This window comes from Saimiri boliviensis, chromosome 9 (genome assembly GCF_048565385.1).
Source record: "Saimiri boliviensis isolate mSaiBol1 chromosome 9, mSaiBol1.pri, whole genome shotgun sequence".
Lineage (NCBI taxonomy): Eukaryota > Metazoa > Chordata > Mammalia > Primates > Cebidae > Saimiri > Saimiri boliviensis.
In genome coordinates this window covers 60,090,891-60,115,227 of record NC_133457.1, presented here as the reverse complement: position 1 = coordinate 60,115,227, position 24,337 = coordinate 60,090,891, and the positions used below count along the sequence as shown (strand labels likewise).

The 24,337-nt window shown below is 37.9% G+C and overlaps 1 long non-coding RNA gene and 1 other non-coding gene across 2 annotated transcripts in view; one reads left to right on the top strand and one right to left on the bottom strand.

Annotated features, from left to right (window-relative positions):
* LOC141585527 (uncharacterized) overlaps nucleotides 1–24,337 on the bottom strand; it is a 478,638-nt gene that overhangs the window by 401,576 nt on the left and 52,725 nt on the right. The window lies entirely within an intron of this gene.
* LOC120360873 (U6 spliceosomal RNA) lies at nucleotides 21,448–21,552 on the top strand. The gene has a single exon (XR_005577274.1). It is a non-coding gene; the product is annotated as a U6 spliceosomal RNA (small nuclear RNA).

Below are 24,337 nucleotides of genomic sequence, written 5' to 3'. Positions count from 1 at the left end.
GAGGACCCCCTTTTTTTTATTATTTGAACAGCAGTTGGGGGTAAGGAGCAAAAGAATTCTCTTAACCTGCTTGTAATAACCTATTGTCATTGTGATTGCCAACCTTTCAACTCTTCCACTGTCCTTCTCTTAAGGATTTATAAAGAGAGTGACAGCTGACAGCTTCTTTCTCGAATGGAAGTCCTTGCTTGAGAATCAAATGGCACAAGAAGTAGATGCAGAGGAGGCTTTATATGAGCATGGCTTTGAGAGAGCCATGGCCCTGCCATTCCTGGCATACAGGAGATACCTATCAGTTGGATTCACAGAGGCATATCCTCCCTCTTAGCATAGTTTGCAGACATGAGGATCCTTCTGGTAAACACAGGCAGATACGAAGTCCTACATGGGAGTCAATAGGGATGGGCAAAAGCCATCAATTAGTGGGTCAAAGGCTGGGGATGTTTGCTGCTGTGGCCTGTGGTTGAGACAAATGCAGGCACAAAGGGGATAGGAGGTATCTAGATGAGGCGTGCCAGGCCCTAGGTCAGTGCGCACAGAGTACGGAGCCATGATGGTTCTGTTAACCTCTGTATTCTCAGCAGAAGCCAGTACAGATGGGCCACATCCAAACCCCTAAGGATAAAACCAACAAGAGCATGACAAAATAGTTTAATAAAACAAGGTGCTTGTATGAATATAGAGGTTTAAATGAAGATCCACAGCTCTCCCTTTAAAACATACAACTGACTCTAGGCTCCCCAGAATAGAAATTCTGGGGAGTCACCAAATTAATAAAAGATATAAGTTCTATGCAGGGAAATCAAGACAGAGGCCCTATCTAAGCCAGCCAATAGGACTGGCTTTAATCACTTCAAGTTTTCGCTAGAACACCAGGCTCTTCCCTGACAGTATTAGATCAGGGTCCTCAGCAGATAATAAAAGCTGTGTCTTTGAGGTAAGGTTGTTCTAATTAAGTGTGCTATGGCAATAGCTTCTCTTTGGAAAGAATAGCCATGGAGAAATATAGATGATTAACAAAAGGGAAGTGACTCAGAAGCTGCTCGAATGGCTAGATCTCTTCTTAGTAAAAATGCCAGCTGCTCTTCAATGGGAGGCGTCGCCCAGGAACAATTCAGACTACCTAGCTGAGAACCATTCTGTGTGCATCTGCCCTTCCCAAGTTAGCACTGGTGAAAAGCAAATCTGCATTGGAATCCAGTCCTAAACTTGGCATAACCCATGGCAATTACTGTTGCTGGCCTACTGTACCAAGATGCAAGATGGGTATGCAAATGTCATAACCTACAAGAATTATGCCCAGTGTTCACTCTTTACCAACAACCCTGACAATTAACTAAGTTGCCAGTCACCTTCCTCTGTTTCCTTACATTTTGAATCAGAGAACATTAAAGTTATCGATTTTCTCCTTACATTATAGATGAGGAAGTTAAATCTAGCTCAGAGACAGAATAATTTGCCTGAATCTCCATAGTCAATTAGATTAGAAGAGATTGAAGCCCTTCTAATTTCATAATTCTCTACCAGTACTACAATGTTGTCTTAGTCAACTAACACAACCCAGTGCTTTTGAATTCCAGTTGCCACCAAGGCCAAATACATTCAGTATGTCTCCTGCAAGTAAGAGTTTTATTAAAAAGAAGGAGCAACAGTAGGGGGCCAAGAGTAATGGATGGCCATTACTCTGACATCACCACTGCCATTAGATAGCTTGTTTCATCTCCAAAATTGTGCTTCTATGAGTTAGTTCCCTTTGAGTCTATATAGTTTTTTCAAAATATGGCTACTCTTTCCTCACCTATACTCACAGCTCTATGCAAAATTATGAAACAGAAAAGCGCAAGATTTAGAATGTGAAGAAATGAGTTTTACTAGATTCTGAAGCTCCATACGACTCAACAAGTCATTTAAGTCAGTTATAATTTCATCATCTAAGTAAGAGAAATTGTTCAAGATGATAGACCCAGCACACATATGTTTACCTAATACGTGGTCTGTTTAAGTGAACAAAAAAAGGTGCCATTCCTGGACTAGAAAATGAGAGGAAATTCTAGTAGACAGAAAATGGATAAAAGATATCGACAAGGCAAATGGGAGACAGAAAGTCCACACCTTAAAACAACGCAAATGAAAACCATCTTTCAGATGAATCCTCAGAGAAATTCCAAGCACAGTCAACTTATGGCAAAGTGGAAATATATCTGAGGCAATCAACATGGTAATAAATTAGCTGTTCAGGCCAGGCGTGGTGGCTCACACCTGTAATCCCATCACTATGGGAGGCTGAAGCAGGTGGATCACCTGAGATCAAGAGTTCAAGACCAGCCTGGCTAACATGGTGAAATCCCGTTTCTACTAAAAATACAAAAAATTAGCAAGGTGTGTTGGCGAGTGCCTGTAGTGCCTGTAATCTCAGCTATTCGGGAGGCAATGCAGGAGAATTGCTTTAACTGGGGAGGCGGAGGTTGCAGTGAGCCGAGATTGTGCCATTGCACTCCAGCTTGGGCAACAAGAGCAAAACTCTGTCTCAAATAAATAAAATAAAATAAAACGAATAAATTGGCTGTTCATACAGAAGGGCAATGGCCTTCTCATCCTGCTCTTTCCATGTTTGAAGAGCATGTGCAAAGAGCAGAAGCTTACAACACCAGGATGAACTTTTCTCTACAGAAAGCAGGCAATCTGCATGGCTCCTGGATCTCTAACTGTGAGAGACACAGAGAAGAGAGACAGCTCTGGACTGAGATCTCAGCCAACCAAAAGAAAGAAAGAAATGAGACACTCCCTCCTGGAGTCAAAACACAGTAGTGCCCAACCTTTAGAGAAAAGAGCTCTTTATTTGGGCTATTGTGGTACCCTACACTGCCTTTTCTCTATCTAGGTATTCTACAGAGAAGTTGTTTCTTAAAACACCCCATGGTACACAGAGAACTCAAAGTCAGTTCTCTTATCCAAGGAAAAGGGTTGTTGGAGAAATAAATTTACAGAGTTCCAGAGAAACTCCTTGTTCCAAGACTCCTACATATTCTAATTGCCCTGACTTTGTTTAGATGCCCACAAAATCAAACTTAAGAACATTGTTTATATGGGAGGTGATACGAGGAAGCAGGTATGAAGAATAGCCACCATGGGAAAAGAAAGGAATAAGAAAATTCAATAAAGAATGTGTCATTTGAGGATTGCCATCGTAGGCTACTAAGACTGGAGTGGGAACCTTTAGGAACCTCACAGAACATGACACAGAATTGTTTCCCTGAAAAAAAAAAATATTGAGGCATTTATCCATTGACTCCCCTGCCAGTCCCACCATGGGTAGGGTTGCCCCTGGAGGCATCATCCAATGAATATGTCCATGCTCCCTGGACATAAACTGGGTAAGACTTAGCAAGCTTCCAAACCCAGAAGGCAAAACTGCAGAGAGAAGTGGCAAGAAATTGAGGTAGGTCATTGTCAGTGTAGGAGTCACGTTCACCAGAACAGCAGCTAAAACCAAAAGAAGTCCATAGAACGTGGCACAGGGCACACAAATTATCTGTTACAGTCAGTCATTAAACTGAACCAAAAGACCTGAGACATTTAAAGAAACTTTACAGCATGAAAAAAAAGACTAAAATGGAAATAAAAAAATTATTTGACCCCAGAGAAACTAGAGTTGATCAAGGAAAAGAACATTTAAATTATTCTAATAAGCATATTAAGAATAAAATATTCTGAATATAATATAGTTAGGATATAAATTATTCTAATAAGTAATTTTCAGAAAGAACAAAAAGTCTTTTCTTCCAAAACCAAAAATGGGCCTCTGGAGAAATAAAGCAAACAGAAAAAAGAAATTTCCAAAAAATAAACATTTTATTGTAAAAATAATAATAATAAATAATTCAGTAGTTGGACTGAGAGCAGATAGCATTAAATACCAAGACTAAGCTAGAAGAAAGTTTTCTTGTATTTAAAAAATAATGTATTTTCAGGTTGACTAGCAAAATCAATGAGGAAAAATTTTCACATTTAAATAATTCCAGCAATTTCAGAAGTCCTGGAACAAAGAAAATTATAAAAGCTTCCACAGTTGGAGTAACACAAATTAACATTAAATTTCTTACCATAAACAATGGACACTGAAAGACAATGTAGCAATTTTTTTTAAATTTGTTTCTTCAGTCTTGAAATACATACCCAGTCAAACCATTAAACAAATATTGGACAAAATACTTTCCAGGCATTCAAGTTCTCATAAAGCATTAAAATCAGATAATGATATTTAAAAACAACCAACAAAATAGGGTACTCTGGAGGAAAAATGTAAAAAGAAGATAATATAAACTACAAGAAACAGCAGCACTGGATTGTGCCTAGAAAATTTTTTAGAAAAAAGGCCCCAAAACAGAATCTCCTGGGTCTCCACACTAGAGTATTTATCTTAGGAGTGGAGGTAGCAGGATTTAATGACACGAAATTAAAAGTTCTCCTTTGTGGGAACAGTTGCTTAGCTGGTTCAAAATGAGTAACAGTCACATAATCATGACTCTATAAATACTATTTTGGAGAATTTAAATTTGAAAATCAGCCTACAGACAAAACGCAAAAAAATTACAATTATAATAAGAATGATATAAATGTTATAAGCCTTGACAACATGTGTTATGAATAAATAAAAACAAACATATGTAGAAATCTGATTGGAAAAAAGAATAAAAAATACTAAGTGAAGAAATGAAAAGAAATAGAAACAATTAAAAATGTGCTTATTCTACCTTCTAACAATCTCTAACATTGGTAAATCAAGAAATACAAATATGAGTATTTATCCTTTACAGTTAAAAAGGTGATTACTAGAAGAACTAAAATACTGTAAGTGACAACATTGAAGTCTAAAGATGAGGTACATATAGTAAAATAACAAAAATATTCTAAAATGACTTCTTTTTTTTTTTAAGAAATAGGTTACTGCTATGTTGCTGAGGCTGGACTTGAACTCTTGGGCTCAAGCAATTTCTTTCCATTGACTCCTGAGTAACTGAGACTGCAAATATGCACCACTGTGCCTGACTTGCTTTATCTTATATTGCATAAAGCAGACTGTTGCTGTCTAAAGTTGATAGCTTAAGAAATGGAAGCAGAAATTTTTTAAAAAAAAATTAAAATTCTAATGGAAAATGCCAAAAGAATGAAAAAAAAAATGTTTAAAAGGTATGTATCTCTGGGATGTGGTGATGGAGGTGGGGGAAGATTGATACTTTTATAACATCATTTTAGACAGTTTTCAAAAACTAGATTTTTTCCATGTTTAGACATTGCTTTTAGAAAGAACACTTTACGAGAGACTCAAAAACCCAATAATTTGCCAGCTATGAGTGAAGTTTCCTGGGCTCAGCCATGAATTCACTGTGATTAATAACAACTTAACCAGTGACCAGGATTTGGGAGAATAAATAACCTTGTCATTTCCAACCCCTGAGCTGTGGCTTCATTTTATACAGCCATGTTAATTCTACTTGTAATCCCCATGAAGTACAGGGACTTCTGTTATTTCTTATCTTTAAGCCTCTTTTATCCCTGCTGAACTCAAAAGGATCACTTTTTAAAAGAGCCAATAGGGGTAGGTGGAAAAAAAAATAAGAAATAACTAGCATATTGGAAGATGAAAAGGAATGAACATTATTAAAATGGTTAAAATAATTAGATATTTATTCCTCCCTGCATAACTCAAAGGGATCAACATTTCTTGTGTGATGAGAATTTCATATGTCTCTAAATTACAAAAGCCTTGTTTTCACTGAAATTACATCAGATCCTAAAGTATTAAATAATATGCCAAATCAAAAATGTATGAATTCAGCTTCCTAGGGATAAGACTCTGTTTTTAATCTTCTATATTTCTTGGGAGAAGGGGAAGATACAGAAGTTAGAAAATATTCAAATGAATCAGCAAGTCTGAGTTAAAGTGGAACCCAGTTGCTTCTACCAGTTGATCTTTGAGTCTGCCCAGGTGTCTTCAAAATTTAGTTTCCCATTGGCACTGAAGTAAATGGGAAATTTCAGGATTATGATTATAAGTCTTTTCTCCACTAATAAAAGATAGTCTGTCTCTCGAATCATCTGGGTTTCTATTCTTGGAGACTGCCATCACTTACCTTTTGGGAAGGAGGGAGGGCAGGAGAAGGGACAGCAAAGTCTAACTTTGAATATGTAGTTGGCAACTATTCTTACTTTGTCCTTTGAAAAGTAGAAACCAAATCCATGAAGGATTTTCAGTTTTGTCTGCCTTATAAATCCTACACCTGCTCCCTAAAACACACACGCATGTATGTGCGTGCACACAAACACACACACACACATACACACTAAATTCATCTTTCATCTCTACCACTTGTGAACAAGAAGTGCATTGGCCTTAAAAATTTGAGAAGTAACATCAGCAAAATGGCACACTAGGAAGCTTGAAGCCCACATAAGTAGAAGTCCAATTCACAAAGACGGAAAGTAGAATCATACTTAACCAGGAGCTGGGGAAAAGGAGAGTGAGAAATTATTATTATTAAATGAGTACAAAATTTCAGTTGGAATGATGGATCGAGTCCAGAAGATAGGTAACAGAGATAGTTATACAACATGAATGTACTTAATGCCACTAAACTCTACACTTAAAAATCATTAAAATGGTAAATTTAATGTCATGTATAGTTTAGCACAATATTAAAAAAAAAACACTGTAGTGATCTGAAGTTGGTTCATGTATGGCAAACTATTCTATTTGTCTCACTAAAATGTACATATATCCCACTGCAGTTCTGTGATAATTTACGTGTACCAAGAAAGGATTAATTTTTTAGTAGGACAGGGTAAGTCAGTACACGCATTCAGCAACTCTGTCAAGATAAATTATTTTTCCATTTAAGAGTTTGGAAATTGAAGGAGTACATTTTCAATGCTTGGAAAATTCACAAATGTGTGTGTGTGAGAGAGAGAGAGAGAGAGAGAGAGAGTGTGTGTGTGTGTGTGTTTGTGTGAGTATACGGAGAGGACGAGAGAGACAGAGACAGAGATGGAGGTAAGCCAGATTCAAGGCAGAAAATCACTGTCACAATTAGAAGCCCTAGAAAATGCTTGTGGAATCTGCCTGTGGACTCAGGCACACTAGATTTCACTTCCTATCCCACTCATTGCCTGGTTGTGGGCTCCTGAGCAAGTCATATATACCTTTGTGGACGTCATGTCTCTTCATCTATAAGAAGTCATAATACATATTAGTCATTATAAAGATTAAAAATATGTAAAATACACACACGGCTAGCACTTCACACATAATAAAATGTAATGTTGCTGTCCTCATTTTGCGGTCATTTTTATTGCCATTCTGTTCTGATATGGTTCATGTTTTATCCAGCAATCACATCACAAATTACAGCTTATTAAGACAAAGCCAGAGTGTGGCTAACGTCCTCTCAGAGAAATTTGAGCCTGAAAACTAAATCTCTGTCAACTCTGAAGCGGAGTTCCTGTGAGCTGTCCTTTCTGGGACTCAGCTCGCCTGCCCAGGAGGTGAAGCTGCAGGGTAAATCATCAGATGGAAAGGCACAAGGCCAAGACCGCAAAGCAAGAGCTCCCCGGCACCACTCCTGGCGGCAGGCTTCCTTTCTCAGCATCAACTGCAACATGTCTGGCCCCTCTGCTGGCTCCTAGACATCCTGTGGCTATTCTAGGAAAGGAGAAAATAGAATCTGGGGAGTTGAAAATAATGTGTGTTTTCCCATAGTACAGAAGAGGAGGGGGAGGAGAAAGAAAATGGAACTAGTCAAAGTAGCCCTTGTCTCCAAATCTGGAAATTAGGTTTCAGCGGTACCACCATCTACAGCAGTGCCATTCAATACAGTAGCCACTGGCCACACAGAGCTATTTATATTGCATTTAAAATCATTAAAAATTAAGTGTAAATATCAGGCCCCCAGTCACACTAGCCCATTTCAAGTGCTCATAGTCCCAGGCGGCTACTGGATCCATACTGGACTTCATGCACAAGCTGAAGGAAAGGACGATGGCAATCACTGCACAATGTTCCATTAGATATTGTTGGTCTGCAGGGAAGAGACAGAAACAAAACTATGTCTAGCCAGACAAATTTCCTTAGCTTCTTCTGCAAGGATCATGGCTTTCATGGGGTCTGGAAACCATGCAAGGCTCACAAAGGGTTCAATCAGAATCCTTGGCAAACTAGCCTCTCTTGACCTATGAAAACTCTGCAGCCCTCAGTCAAGGCAATACAAAGGAGAAACCTTGTGTTGTTGGGTGAGTGCTGCAGGAGTCATCTGCTGAGGAGCCACCTCTCAGTGGACTCCGTAACCTATAAGGGCCCTCCAGAGGTCACTTTGGCTATGGACCCTTCTCCAGGGTAGCATGTTCCTAATGCTTGGCAAGGGGGGCTCTCCTGGGTTTTAGTTCTTTTGGTGGAAAGAGCACAGAGTTCTCTCAGTGTCCTCTCCAAGCCTGACTTTCCTCCTTGGAACTTGTCCCAATCAAATTAATGTGCAAATACTAATATTGAAGACCCATTGATGATTTTCTTGTAGGCTAGAAGAAGGTTTCAAGGTAGCATGTATTAGAGCAACAAGGTGGCAACTCAAAAAACCCGTGTGCTTATATAGCTGCACCCGTTAGTCCACTTAAAATTGTAGGTCTGTTCTTCCCCCATTTGAGTTTTAACATTGAAAGAACTGATCCAGACTTTTTTGCTTCTCTATGCAGTGTCAACTACGTATTCATATTGTGGCTGAAGGAATAAACAGGTTCGTGAAAGGCAGGTTTGCTGGAAAAACTGGAGTATATTTTGACTTAAAAAAAAACAGACCTCATAGGATAAGTTGCCATATTCTTGTTTCCTAGGATCAGCATTTCCATGACCTCTGCCCTAGGCCAAGCCACCAGCAACTTTCGTCTGAGTTACTGCAACAGCCTAGGGTAGTGCAACTGCTGGTATTCTTTTCATCCCACTGACACAAATCCATTCTCCGCGAAGCAACCGTGAGAGTCTTTTTAAACATGAAAATCGTATGTGGTGACATAGGAGAAGTTTAAAAACTTTTAGTGTCTTCATATGGAAGTTGAATAGGATCCTCACTCCTTGCCATGACCCAGAAAGCCTTGCCAATATCTTAACTAAACACCAAACCTCATTTCTTACTACTGTCTTCCATTTTCACTCTCCTTCATCCCCTCAAGCTTTATTCTCATTGTCTGAAACATTCTCTACTCCATAGCTTTGTGTGGCTTGCTCTTCATGTGTCAAATGTCACTTTCAATGTTTCTGCTTCAGAGAGATCATTTTCTATTGCTATACCTTGTTCTTTTCCTTCATAAAACCAATAAAAACTATATTTTCTTCCTTTACTTGTTTTTTTCCTGTCTTCACCACCAAATAGTTGGCTTTATGAGTTGCAAGCACTATGCCAGTGCCCTGCACATAGTACACACTCTATAGCACATGAAACACACGCAAGAAATCTTTTTGGCCACTGCAGGTTATGGAAAAGGTGTAACAGGCAGGAGAGTTGTCCCTCGAGGGAAGTTAGTTTGAGGACCTCCCCCATATACCTAAAGTCACAGACGCTCAAGTTTCAGATACAAAATGGAATAGTAATTGCATATAGTCTACACATATCCTCCCATATACTTCAAATCATCTCTAGATTACTTATAATACTTAATACAATGTAAATCCTATGTAAATTACTGTTAAACTGTATTGTTTAGGGAATAATGACAAAAAATCTGTACACGTTCACCAAAGATCTAATTTTTTTTTTCCAGTTATTTTCAATCCACAGTTGGTTGAATCTAGAGATGGGAAGTCCACAAATAAAGAGGACCAACTGTACATGCCATCACTTTACATTTCAGGGGCTTGGCAAAGGAAGATGGAAGGAGAAGAGGCCTTGCCTAAGCAGGATGAGATCTGCAGATATTTACTTATCTATAGAAGCTGATTGTCCCACCTTCAAACACCAGCATCCACCCAAACACACACACACAAGACTGGTATTCTCATGCCCTAAAAAATAAAGTAGTTGGTGTAGCCACCAGTATCATGCTGGGAAGCAGCAGATCCACTGTCTAGCATCCTTTTTCCCCTCTCTACAAGGAGCTTCATGTTCATAGAGTTTCTTATTTTAGCTCTTTTGCCAAACTATTAACTTCTTGATGGCAGAGATTGCCCGTTCTGTATTGTCAGAGCCTCACTCCAGGTCTAGTCCAGAATACATATTAAGAATATTTTTATTAAGCTGAGTAAAATACAAAATTTTTGTTACCAAAGACTCCTGCTCTAGAGAATGACCCAGAGGTCAAGAAAATTCCATGAACCTATGACATCACGATAATTAGAAATTATTACACCATGGCATGCAACATGCCTTGAACCTTAGATCTATAAATGAAAATTCAAATTTCTTTTGATAACATATTGCCTGTTCTTTTCTGGGGGGATGCTTTACAATAGGAAAGTCAGCATTTCTTTTGATAATTTATTGCCTGAAAGATTTTAACATGTCCAGAATATTTTTATACTCAAAGAGGCAAACAGTAATTAAAATAATCTTATTTTCTGACTCCCAAAAGATAAGCTCTAGAAATAAAGTCTATTCTAGGTTAGACTAGAAAAAGAAATTGATCCCACTGTGCGTAAAAATGGTGCCCTATGAATCTCAGTAACGTCAGGAACCAAACAGTGCATTAAATAGGAGCCTGATTGGAAGGCCTAAAAAGGAAAATTTGGTTGATTGTAATCCTTCCATATGACAGAAGTTGGATTTTCTCAGCTCAATTGTGCTCTACGGGTATCTGACAAGTCTAAACTGCAGCTTAAAGGAGTTCAATAAATTTCAAGTTGTTTTTATGTCAAAGGGTTGAATTTAGACAAGCTGTGTTGACTTAAAATTGGACAGCTGGAATTTGTATTTTCAGTTGTTGGAAATTTCCGCGCAGATTTGACTAGTATTGATGATTCTTTATTAGCATGAAGCATTTGTAAAAATCATTGCATTCTGTAAAGTGCCATTCTTTTCACTTTTTTTAATTCAATGCTTTCTGTTATTGAAAAAGTCCACTGTTTTCTAATATGTTTAAATAATCTTCAGAATTGAGGATATAATAAATCAGTAAGAAAGTCAAGATCCAGTGTAGATCAGAGTAAGCTAAACTTGTAATGAGGCTGTTATTAATGTTAACTTTCTACGGTAGCTGTTTTCTGGGCACCTCACAAATTGCATAATTTGTCTTGTGTTTCTAAGTTCAATTTACAGGTTCTACAGTGTCAGTAGTGTAGTGGGAGCTGTGATTACAAACAACAATGATATATTCTGGCTATGATATAGGTCAACAATTCCTCCAGAAAGACATAGAGAATGGCGATACAAGTCTCCCTTCCATAACATCTACGTATTAAACAAGGCTTGTTTGCTTCTGTTGAATAGCCTCCCAGACATAAATGTTTTCACTGGGGAGTTCTTTGCTACATTCTCTGAAACATGTCTCTCAGAGGAAGGTTGAGATTAATAGTGCATCAGGTTATGCTTAATCTTCTTTCACTATTCCATTTGGTTTTAATCCTATAACATTCGCATTTCTGAAATTAGGGTATTGTATGCATTGGGGTGGGACCCAGAGGCCTCATTTGGGTTAGATTTATTATCTACTAAATGACTTTCTTAGCAGATCTTTTTTATCTCTTTGTCTGCCAGCTAATCTCAATGCTTCATCTTGAGCAGATTCTATTACAGCAAAATTTATCATTCTTTTTTTTAAAAATTGCCTATGTAGCTTTTAGAAACTTTATTAATAGTCAACACTAACTGACACATTACAACAGGAGAGATAGAAGCTTCTCACCTTAAATATGATAAGATGTCCCTTACTCTCAAGTTCTCCCGAAATCCTTGGTTTAGAAAAAAAATTTCATTTATCAACACAATCTTTGGCAGGTCCAGTGAGTCAAATTCCTAGAACAGAGGACATTAACTGGAGGTATGTTTCTTGTGCAACCTCAGGCTTAGGCAGAGAGTAGTAGAAATGCAAGCCAGGAGAAGAGGTCTGGATCTTAGGTGGAAAAAAAAAAAACACCACACAAAGTTATGTTAACAAATAGTTAATAAAGAGGTAGAAGTAAGAGAAACTGGAGGCAACAGGAGGGAGCCTGGGGTGTGGACAGAGGTATGACTGAGGAAGCTGTGGCAGCACCAACTTTCTGATTGTTACTCAACCAGTTTCAGTGTTACTTTGTATTTATCAGTTGACTGATTCTGCATGTTCTTTACAACAGTGAATGCTAGACAGTTTGGATTGAAATTTTTGAACAGGTTACCATATCAAGCACTGCTACGACTGAGGATGGTAGGACACAGGAGCTTAAAGCTGGAATCGGTAGATGGAGTTGAAGATTGTAGTGTGGATGGAAGATGAAGATGGGTTTGGGCTGAAGATGAGAAATGGGTGTGGAGATGAGGTTGGCACAGTGAGCCTTGTCAACATTAGCTATAGGAGAACAGGATTAGGCAGACCTTTGATTGAAGGGAGTGAGCCAGCCAAGAATACAGGACAGATTCTAACCAAAATAGAAGATTCTAGAATGAGCTAGTCAGAATACTGGTGTAAAATAAATGAATTGTTGCTCAGAGCAGAACTCCATACCTAGTGGGACAAAAAGCCTAAGTCACATTGCCGCTGGCTGGGCACCAACTCCTGACTCACTTCATCTTCCAGGGACTGGACCTATTGCTCCACAATTTTTTCAGCCTCCGCTAGCCGAAACACTACACATCCCCTGTCAGATCAAAACTAACTTATGACATGTGTATGATGAGCCAGAAAGTTGTAAAAGAAAGGCAGCCATGTGGCATGTGAGGAGTGTGTGAGTGTGTTGTTCATTGTCTGTGAGTGTATCTGTGAGATAGTATATATATTTGTCCATGCTTGGACTGTTCCAAGGGCAACCTAGTCATGATATCTGTATTTTATTAAGTGGCAACTTTGTTCAACAGGACAGCTCTAAAACATGATTATCTTCTGTACGTATCTAACCTAAGACTACGGATAATTCTTAATAACTATAATCAGAAAACATTTGTAAATGCATTTTGCCTATGTTGAAGCAGATAGCAATAGACAGTGTTAAGATAATAACAAAAAATGCAAGCAAAAATTGAACATGTTTTTTAAAAGGTCTTTTAAAGATTTAGCATGGAAGTATTCACTGGCTTTATTTCTGACAAAAACTGACAACTTTCATGGGGGGGAGTTTAGACCTAACTTTGAGTTAAATTTTGTTGACCATGTAAATGAACACAAAATGATGTGTGGATCTCACATACAACATAACGTTTTCAAGAGCTATCAGTGTTGGAGCAAAGCAGGTTTGCTATAAATTAATTGTTCTTTTTTGGATGCTTCATACTACTGAGGTCAGCATCTGTTGATCCCTTTACTGACAGAAACACACTTGTGAAAAACTAATAGAAGATGAAGACACAGACGTGGAGAAAGGTATGTGCTGTTTGTAAGAGAAATTGAGAGACCAAGCACAAAGGAAGAAACAGAGGGAAACCGGAAAGGAAAAAGGAGGATTCAAAAGCCAGACTGTTAAGAACAATTTCTGTTTGCAGTGCCATTTATGGGAGATTTTGTGGTTGCTGATAGGTGTGACATTGAATGACAACAAACTAAGAGACTTCTGGTGACACCTTAATCATTTAGCTCTTACCCAGACATACATCCTCCTCCTACATATTGATGGCATCACAAAAATCCGAGGTCCTTCATGGTTTTTTATGAAAACATTTAAGAGACTAACACTTTAAAAATTGAACTGGTAGAAAGCCAAAGAATAAACTATGTTAGCTTTCCTCTGTTCCTTGCTGCTTCAAACAGAAAATTGTCAAAGGCAAGAAGAAGGAACAAGTGGACTTTTAAGAACAAAGTGTTTTCATTGATAAAGGTTACAATGTAGCTCAGCCTTCTCAGCCACTTTAGGTTAGAGCCCAGTTTCTCTAAAATCAAGTGTCTACCTCCTCTTGGGAAACACAAGAATAAAGTAGACAGTCAGAGAGTCATTATATGCTTCAAAGTTGTATGCACCAACCATCCACCATCATCGAAGTTAACTCAATATCATAGATACCACAAAGTTGTCATGAAGAATCATGTGACTAAGGAAGCTAAAAAGAAAACACATTGAGAAAGCACACGTTCCATCTCCTGGCTTCTGGCCCACACATAATCTCAATTCAGAAAGCCAAGATTCCCATTTCTAGAAGATCTTTAAGAGATTTTATTCCCAGAGAAACATCTTTAAGGAAATACCCATGGCCTAATAAAATGAACAAAGAACTGGGAATCAGAAGTTATAAGTTTCTGGAATGGGGTAAGCTCACGCCATCCCTCTGAACTTCAGTTCTTCCATTTGTGAAAGAGGAAATAATAATCTCACACTGATTAACTGCATTAGAACAATGATAAATTTCAGGCCGGGTGCGGTGGCTCACGCCTGTAATCCCAGCACTTTGGGAGGCCGAGGCAGGTGGATCACGAGGTCAAGAGATCGAGACCATCCTAGTCAACATGGTAAAACCCCATCTCTACTAAAAATACAAAAATTAGCTGGGCATGGTGGCGCACACCTGTAGTCCCAGCTACTCAGGAGGTTGAGGCAGGAAAATTGCTTGAACCTAGGAGACAAAGGTTGCAGCGAGCCGAGATCGCACCATTGCACTCCAGTCTGGGTAACAAGAGCGAAACTCCATCTCAAAAGAAAAACAAAAAATTTTTCACAGAAAATTGTTAACACTTTGTGAATGCTGCTTTGTCAATACCAGTTAAAGATGGTGGCTATTTTCTCCCACATACTTCATTTTTGCAATTTAAATTCACAGAAATCAAATAATTTATTCTTATTATTTAATGTTACTTATTGCCAATTTCTAAAGACATAAACACTCTTGTCTCCAACAAACATTTTGTCTGTAATCCTCTTCTGACTTCTTGGATGCTCCCATTCAAAAGGGATAAGCATCTGGCATTATTCTAGGTCTGACATGTGAATACTAAATTTGCCAATGACAACTCACCAAGTTACCAAACCCAGCTCTACTGAAAAGACTCCATAGGAGCCTGGGCAATTATTTGTTCATCATTATTTTCTCCTTTAGTTTATAATTCTCAGGTCAGAGCATGCTCTGAGAGCCAAACAAATGAACCTTTTACCATGAAAAGTACTCTGAAAAACAAATTCAAAGTTGAGTTTGTCATGGTACACCATATAAGCATACCTGTAATAAAAAATCTATCACATCTCCAAATTTGTGCTAGGAACCATGAACAATATAGCAGAAAGAAAAAAAAAAAAAAAAGACACATTTCCCTGCCTTCTGAACATGTCTTGTAGCTCTGGCCCCTAAGTTTTTCCGTTATAAAATGTCAGCCTCATGTTCACCTTTCACTGAAAGGCTGAATGTAAAATGAGAAGTTCCAAGTATAGACCTCTGCATATCTGTAAAACATTTAAAGACAATGCCTCTAACCATTATTCAGTGACTCTTTAGGCAAAGGCTCACAAAAGAGTGGATTTTCTAAATTCAAACTTGAGAAAGCAGGCAATCCTAAGTAGAGATCGTTGTTCTTTGTTAGAAAAAAAGTAACCTATCAAGTTTTCGGTTTTTTCCTTTTTGTTTTGGGGAAAAACTCAAAATGAAGCCTCCGATTCACAGCTGCTTTCTTATATTCTTATTACCTCTCTGCCTTTCCCTTTATTTATGAGACTTTGTCATCGTCCTCACTATGCAGCACAAGGAGATCCTTCTATATAGTATGTTTTGAAAGATAAATATGACTATTGACACAGATATCATCAATAATTAAAGTTTCTGGCACAAATAGCCAAGCAATAGTTCAGAGACTCTTCTGTCCATGGCTCCTACTGCCCAAGAAAAGCAAAAATGCTAGATGGTATTCCAAACCTGTCCAGACCACACTGCATGTTCCCTAAATTTTAGCCACATTGATTTACCTGGACACTTCCCAGGTGACCAGGTTTTCATACTAACATACCTTTACCTTCATTTTCCTCTCCCCTCTCCAACGCTCCCATTCTTGATCACTGGGGCAAAGCACTTACTCTTCCAACTGGAGTTCATATCAGGCTTTCTCTAAGTGTTCATGACAGCCCCAGACAGAATTAGGCAATTTCAATTTTTGTTTTTTAATTCCTCGAGGTCTTTATCACATTTTGTAATTCTTCTATGATGTCTGAAATGTTTCATGTATCTTTAATGTCTGCCTTTTTTCCTCTTCTAGACTAGAAAACCCTGGAACACGTGAACTGTATCTTTGCATTTTCATCTCCAAAGTTTAGCGCAGAGCCAGACACAGAATAGGTTCACAGTAAATATGTATATTAGGACTGACTAAATTAATGAATAAACAAATGAATGGACTCCATTATAATATCAAGTTCAAAGTAAGGAAGGAACAGAGAAAAACATAGGTAGCCCATGGCACACTTCAAGGATAAAATATGGAGGAAATATAATTACTAGTAAAAAATGACAAATATAATTACGAGCAACAAATGAAAAAGGAAGGACATGTGCAATGAAATAAATTATCATCCTAAGAAGCCTCCCTGCAAAGAAGAGCATGTGATAAAGGGTTTGGGGTAGGGAGTAGTACAGATATTTTTTTTATTCCTATGGGAATGAAATGACATTAATGTGTGAAAGTCCTGTTATGTTCCAAGAAACAGACCAAGGCTTCCACATGTAGATTCATCTAATCCTTACTTCATCCCTAAAAAAAATGTGATATCATCATCATTATTTCAAAATCGTGCTAAATGCTCTTGAATTTTGGAAGTTGTGCAATTTTCAACATAAAACAAAAGCACTTACTACATTGCCATTTATGATATCTTCTGGCAAATTTTATGTATCTGGCAGTAATGAGGAAAGGTTATTATTTCTTGAATAACCAATAGACACAGCAAAAATATGTATTACTTTATTTAGAAGCTTCAGGTATGTTTAATGCCAGACTAATACTACATCATGAAATTATGTTAGAAAAAGCTAGGGAGACAACAGATGTTGCCTGCTGAGGATGTTTAGTTGGAGATGACAAGGCCAAATAAAAGGAACAAGCACATGATCTATGCATTAGTGGAAGAGTCTTTGGTCAGACTCCTTTGGCCATATTCATCTGCTATTTAGCCATCTTGATTAGAGCCCTTAGGTTAACAACTTTTCATTCATTAAACTAAACATTTACTAAGCATCTACTATATACCAGACATGAAATATGTAAGAGAACAGAAGGGCCAAATGTCTCTGCTTGCATGCAGCTTACTTCTCCCTTACTTGAACCATTTTGCGCATTATTAATCTGGGGTACTTGCTTTCAGCACTGAAGAAGAATTTCTAGAATAATCATTCAGTCTGATATATTTATCCATCAATAAACTACCAATAGGTAATAAAGGGTAAACATAATGACTAAGATAATTTTAGAATCGGCTAAATAGTAATAAGTGTTATATGTCGAAGAGATTAAGGGGGAGAATTCGGGAGTGGTGCTCTTGTAGTGTTAATACATAGGCTATTAAGGATTGTTCTCATGGAAAAGTAGTCAAGTCAGAGGAACCAGTAAAGAGAAGGCCCTATCACAGGAGGATTCCTGGCTCATTGAGCAAGAAAGGCAATGTGGCTGAAGGAGAGTGTTATAGGAGAGGACATCAGGAGTTGGAAGAGGAGGATATTGGGGGACCTATGGGCCTTGGTAGGGACACTGGTTTTGACTTTAAGTAAAATTAGAAGCCAGTGGAGCATTTTGGGTAGAGAAGTAACATGATTCAATTTGCACTTTTGCAAGCTCTCACTGGCTGTTCTACTGAGAAGAGACTACAGACGGTGGCAAGAAGAGAGTCTAGGAAAGGTGACTGATTATCCAGGGGAGAAATGACAGTGTCTCAGACCAGAAGAGTATTGGTAGAGGAGGTAAAGAATGGACCAATTCTGGACACAGTCTGGATATTTTGAAAGTAGTGCTAACAGGATTGGATGCAGACTGTGAGAAAAAGTAGTGTGAAGGGTGTGGGGCCTGAGCAGTTTGAAAGATGTAATTATCATAGCCTAAGAAGGGGAGGGCTGAAGAGTAGGAAGAAGACAGGACATTTTGAGTTTGAGGGGTCTTTCAGACCTCCAAGTGGAGAGCACATGGGCATGTGAGTGTGGAGGTTGAGGAAAGAGAGGGCTCAGTTGGTTGGAAGTTATCAGTATTTCATTGGACTCAAATCACCTAGAAAATGTCAACAAAGCAAGAAAAGAGGTCCAAGGGTTGAGCTCTGGGCACTCTCGCCTTAAGAAAAAGAATCATAGTGAATATTTAGAAGGAGTTGCCACTATTTTATGAGAATAAAAAGGGTGAGAGTGGAAGTGAGAATAAGAAAATCACAGAGAAAGAGACAGGGAAGAGAGGGAAGAAACAAAGGAGAGAGAGAGAGAAAGAGAGACAGAGAGAGAGAGAGAGAGAGATGAAGTCCTGGAAGTCAAGTGAAAAATGCACATCAAATCAAGGTGGAGGGAGTGATTAACTCTGGCAAATCAGCTGATGGCTGAGAATAGATCTTTAGACTTAGCAATGGAGAAGTACTCTGTGATGTTCAAGAGAGCAGTTTCCAAGTAGTACAGGTATTTGTGTACGTGTAGCAAGTGGTAGCGGGGTTGTTAAAGTGTGATTGAAGTGAATTAAAAGCGAATGGGAGGAGAGGACTTACAGACAGTGACTTTAACAACTATTTCGAGATATTTTCTTACAAAAGGGAACAAAGAATTGAGGCAATAATTGGTGGGTCACGTCAATTGGGCCTCCAGAAAACAGATATTGAGATAGAGTAAGAAGTTAAATGGATTTATTTTGAGTACCTCCTGTAACATATAAATAGGAAAGGAAGCAGAAGTAGACAGAGAACCCTCCAGCCATGATGCAGGCCTGAGACCTATGAAAAGAGAAGGGAAAGAAAGGAGGTTTAGATAGTAAGAGCTTCAGAGTGCAGTACAGCTTAGAAAGTCCCAGCCACCCCATCAGAGAGATCTGGTAAAATTATTGCCTACACAGGAGTCTCAGACTATACAAAAAATGGCCAGCCCTAACTACCCCCACCATGCTAAGTCTCTGTCTGAGGTCTGGCTGCAAAACGCAGAGCCTTGGCTCAGACACCTGAGGCAAACCCTCAAGGTGCCGCAGCTGAGAGCTGTGAACTAAGTACACTCTGCAATATATATATATATTTTTAAGAACGTCCAAGATGTGTAAATAGAGTCAAGGGAATTATTTTGAGAAGAAAAGATAAAAATATATTTATTGGGGCCGGGCACGGTGGCTCAAGCCTGTAATCCCAGCACTTTGGGAGGCTGAGGCGGGTGGATCACGAGGTCAAGAGATCGAGACCATCCTGGTCAACATGGTGGAACCCCATCTCTACTAAAAATACAAAAAATTAGCTGGGCATGGTGGCGCATGCTTGTAATCCCAGCTACTCAGGAGGCTGAGGCAGGAGAATTGCTTGAATCCAGGGGGCGGAGGCTGCGGTGAGCCGAGATCGTGCCATTGTACTCCAGCCTGGGTAACGAGCGAAACTTCGTCTCAAAAAAAAAAAAAAAAAAAAAAATATATATATATATATATATATATATATATATATATATATATATATTTCTTGGGGTTTCACCTTTCAAGTCCCCACAATCTTGAAAGCTCTGAGATCCAACATGGGCTCCACTGGCCTTGCTCCACGGCCTCTTTCCTTCTGTACTCTTAATCCACACATATAAATTGAAAACTGCCCATAGGGAAAAAGCTAGAGTGAGGGCCTCACCTGCTTTGTTAGTTACAATCAATGGCCTTCAAACCATTGTACACATTTCTTTGTTCCCGTCCATTTTTTAATTATAAACTTAAGGCATGTAATGATGTTTTGATGCACATATACATAGTGAAGTGGTTACCTCAGTAAAAATTAACATAGCTATCATCTCACATAGCTGTTTTTTTTTTTCTTGTTTCCTTTAATAGTAGTACTTAAAATCTACTCTTCTAGCAAATTTTGAGTAGACAATACGGTATTATTAAGTATATTCCTCATGCTGTACATTAGATCTCTAGGCTTATTCATCCTGTATAACAACTTTTTACCTTTAATCAATATCTCTTAACTTTCCCTACTCCCTTGCCCCTAGCAATCACCACTAACAGGTGCAAGGTCATAGCTCGGTGGTTTTGATTTGCATTTCCTTGATAATTAGAGATATTAAGCACCTTTTTGTCCACCTGTAGGCCTTTTTTTTTTCTTTTGGAAAAGTATCTGTTTACTTCTTTTTTTCCTCCATTGTATCTTCTTGGTGCACTCATTGAAAATTAGTTAACCATGTATGTTTAATTCTAGGCCCTCTATTGTGTTTCATTGTTCTAAATATCTATTTTTATTAAGTCCATACTGTTTTGATCACTATGACACTGTAGCAGAATTTGAAATCAGAGCATGTGATGCCTTCAACTTTGTCTTTTTTTTCTAAGATGCCTTTGGCTATTTGGGGTCTTTTGAAATTCTATATAAATTTCGGAATTTTTTTTCTATGTCTAGGAAAAGTACCATTGGAATTTTGATTGAGGGTTTCTATTTCTAAAAAAAAAAAATACCATTGGAATTTTGATTGCAAATTCAACAATGTTTCCAAAAAAAGTATATGTATATCTCATGACCAAGTGAGATTTATTCCTAGGATGCAATATTGGTTTAATATATGCAAATCAATTGATGTAATACATTACATTAACAGAATGAATGATAAAAATCACCTGAACATTTCAATAGATGTATAAAAAGCATTTGACTAAATTTCACACCCTTTTATGATAAAAAGTCTCAAAAAAGTAAATACAGAGGGAACGAACCTCATCACAATAAAGGCCATATGTGACAAGGCCACAGTTAACATCATACTCAATGGTGAAAAGTTGAAATATTTTACCCTAAGATTAGAAACAAGACAAGGGTCCCCATTCTTGCCATTTCACGTAGTACTGAAAGTACTAGCAAAAGCATCAGACAACAAAAAGCATAAAAGTCATCCAAATTGGAAAGGAACAAGTAAAACTATTTTTGTTTGTAGATGACATGATTGTACATGTTGAAACTCTCAAAGACGCATTAAAAAACTGTTAGAACGAATAAATGAATTTAATGAAATTAGAGGATACAAAAGTCAACATACAAAAGTTAGTTTCGTTTCTTTGTATCAAAATTAACCTATAAATAATCTGAAAAATATAAAATAAACTATAAATAAAAATAACCTATAAAATAATCAGAAAAATATAAAGATCCTGTTTACATTAGTACTAAAAAGAATACTTGTGATCACTTCAGCAGCACATATAACTAAAATTTGAATGATACAGAGATTAGCACGGCCCCTGTGTAAGGATAACATGCAAATTCAAGAAGCATTCCATATTTGTGAAGGACCTGAACAGGTATTTTTCAAAATGAGACATACAAATGGCCAATGGGTACGTGAAAAATTGATCAACATCACTAATCATCAGAGAAACGCAAATCAAAACCACAATGGGATATCACGTCACACCTTTAGCATGACTATTATTCCAAAAGAAGAAAGATAACAAGTATTGGCAAGAATGTGGGGAAAAGAGAATGCTGTACACCGTTGGTAAAGATGAAAATTTGGGGCCAGGCGCGGTGGCTCACGCCTGTAATCTCATCACTTTGGGAGGCCAAGGAGGGTGGATCAGGAGGACAACAGGTCACGACCATCCTGGCCAACACGGTGAAACCTCGTCTGTACTAAAAATACAAAAATTAGCCGGGCATTTGGCACACACCTGTAGTCCCAGCTACTCGGGAGGCTGAAGTGGAAGAATCACTTGAACCCAGGAGGCAGAGGTTGCAGTGAGCTGACATTGTGCCACTATGCTCCAGCCTGGCAACAGAGCAAGACTCCATCTCAGAAAAGAAAACAGAAAATTTGTACAGCCATTATGAAAAACACTGTGGAGTTTCCTTAAGAAATTAAAATAGGACTACTAGCTACCCCACTTCTGTGTATGTATCCAAAGGAAATAAAATTTGCACGTCAAAGAAAAAAAGAGTAACATACTTAAGAAAAAAATCAAGGATGTGAAAAATTTGTGTACTGAAAGCTATAAAACACTGATAAAATAACTTGAGAAAGACGCAAATAAATGGAAGGATACCCTGTACTGATGGATTTACAAGAATCAATATTGTTAACATATTTATACTACCCAAAGTGATATACAGATCATACATGCCTTTTATTTTGTTGCTCATATTTCATAATTGTTTTAAACGGGAATCTTAGCTTGATGAAGCCACAGTCATGCTCAGAGTCAGAGGCAAGCTCAGTCAGCACGTCTGTGGGTTCAAGTTTTTCTCTGTCTCACTCTCTTGCATGGGCGAGGTTGTGAAATAAGCAGAGTTGCATTTGACTAAGGATGTAGGTTCTCCAAATCAGCTGAGTATAACTAAGTCAGGGATAAGATGAAGGTCTATAAAAGAAAGAGAATGCAATGACTGACTATGATAATCAGATTATCATCCTTGCATAAAGCAATGTAAGGTTAGACCATGACCTGATCTAACCTTACATTGCTTTATGTAAGGATAATATTTCGATTTATTTCCTCAATTTTCCTATAATTTTTGTGATTAGTGAGTAGTTAGAGCTGTGAGTGCTCAAAACATAGTCAAAGCTCCTCCTATATGAGAATAATCTAAGATAGTTATTTAAAATACAGATTCCTTTACTCCACTCAGCCTTAAGCTTAAGAACAGACATTTGTATAAAGTCCCTGAGTGATTCTTAGACACACTGAAACTAAAGATCCACAGAAATATATAATTAGAAGTATAATCCATCACCCTCCTCTATTTATTAATAAGGTTTTGTGTTTCTTTGTTGATTATTCAACTTTGGTGACTTGATACTGAACATTAAGAAGAGTATATATGGACAGTATTCTTTAAGAAACTGTCATCTTCAGTTCCATTTGGGAACTATAATTATTATTGAGGGACATGGGCTGTATCTCACCAGAGCTCCTCCTTCCTCCACATAGACACAAACTATTCTAAAACCCTGAAGAGAAACCACTAAAGCTTCTTACACCTTTGATCTAAAGTGGGAAGAGAATAAAATATATAAATAAGGAAAATGGGCCTGGGTTTTTACTTTGAGCTTGATTTTATATAATACATTATCTATCCATTCTTATCAAAAGATAAGAAAATTTCTCTAAGTTCTGCAATTCAGACATTATATTGCAAGTAACATCAAGGAGGCATACTGGAGGGAAAGAGTCCTCTGCAGTAATAACATCTATCTTTTATGAATAAAAATGTCATTGTGGCCTGACGTTTATGGAAAGTCTGTTTGGCTTACTGCTCTTGAACAATGTTGTGTAGCTGGTGTTTGTTTATGGTGCTTTCAGAACTTGGGAAGGTATTTTAGAATTATGCATTCTAATTCATTCATCCATCAGTGAATTTCTATGATAGATGTAGGTTCAGTGTGCCCTGGGTACCCAGAATGAATATAAAGAGTATATAATTTATCCTGAGGTAAAAATGACATTAATATGAACAGCAGATACTACACAAAAAGAGGGTAAAGGTAAATCATGAAAGATGATTAGAAGTTTACTAGCCACAGAATGCGAAGGATACATCAAGTCAATGAAAACCATGTGTGCAGGCCCACCAGGCAAGACTCCTGGCCTCCTCAGCAAACTGCCAGTAGCTTAGTCTAGACCCTGCAAAACTGAAGAAGGAGCAGACTAGAAATACAATGGCTAGGGGAGGGACAGCAGGAGTTGGGGAGGTTGGGGAGGGATAACATGGGGAGAAATGCCATATATAGATGACGGGGGGATGGAGGCAGCAAACCACATAGCCATGTTGTACCTATGCAACAATCTTGTATGGCCTGCACATGTACCCCAGAACCTAAAGTACAATTTATATATATATATATATATATCTCTCCAAAAAAAGGAAAGAAATATAATGGAGACCATGTCTGTAAATGCTTTTTATGCTTCGGTAAGTAGTTTGAATTTTAACCTGTAGAAAGAATTTAATCAGAGCAGTAGCAAGATAAGAATTAACTTTTATAAGATCAATCTGACCAAAGTTTGGATTATGAATTAGAGGATAAAAACTGAGGCAAAATACTAGTTAGAAGGTTGATGGAAAATATCAAAG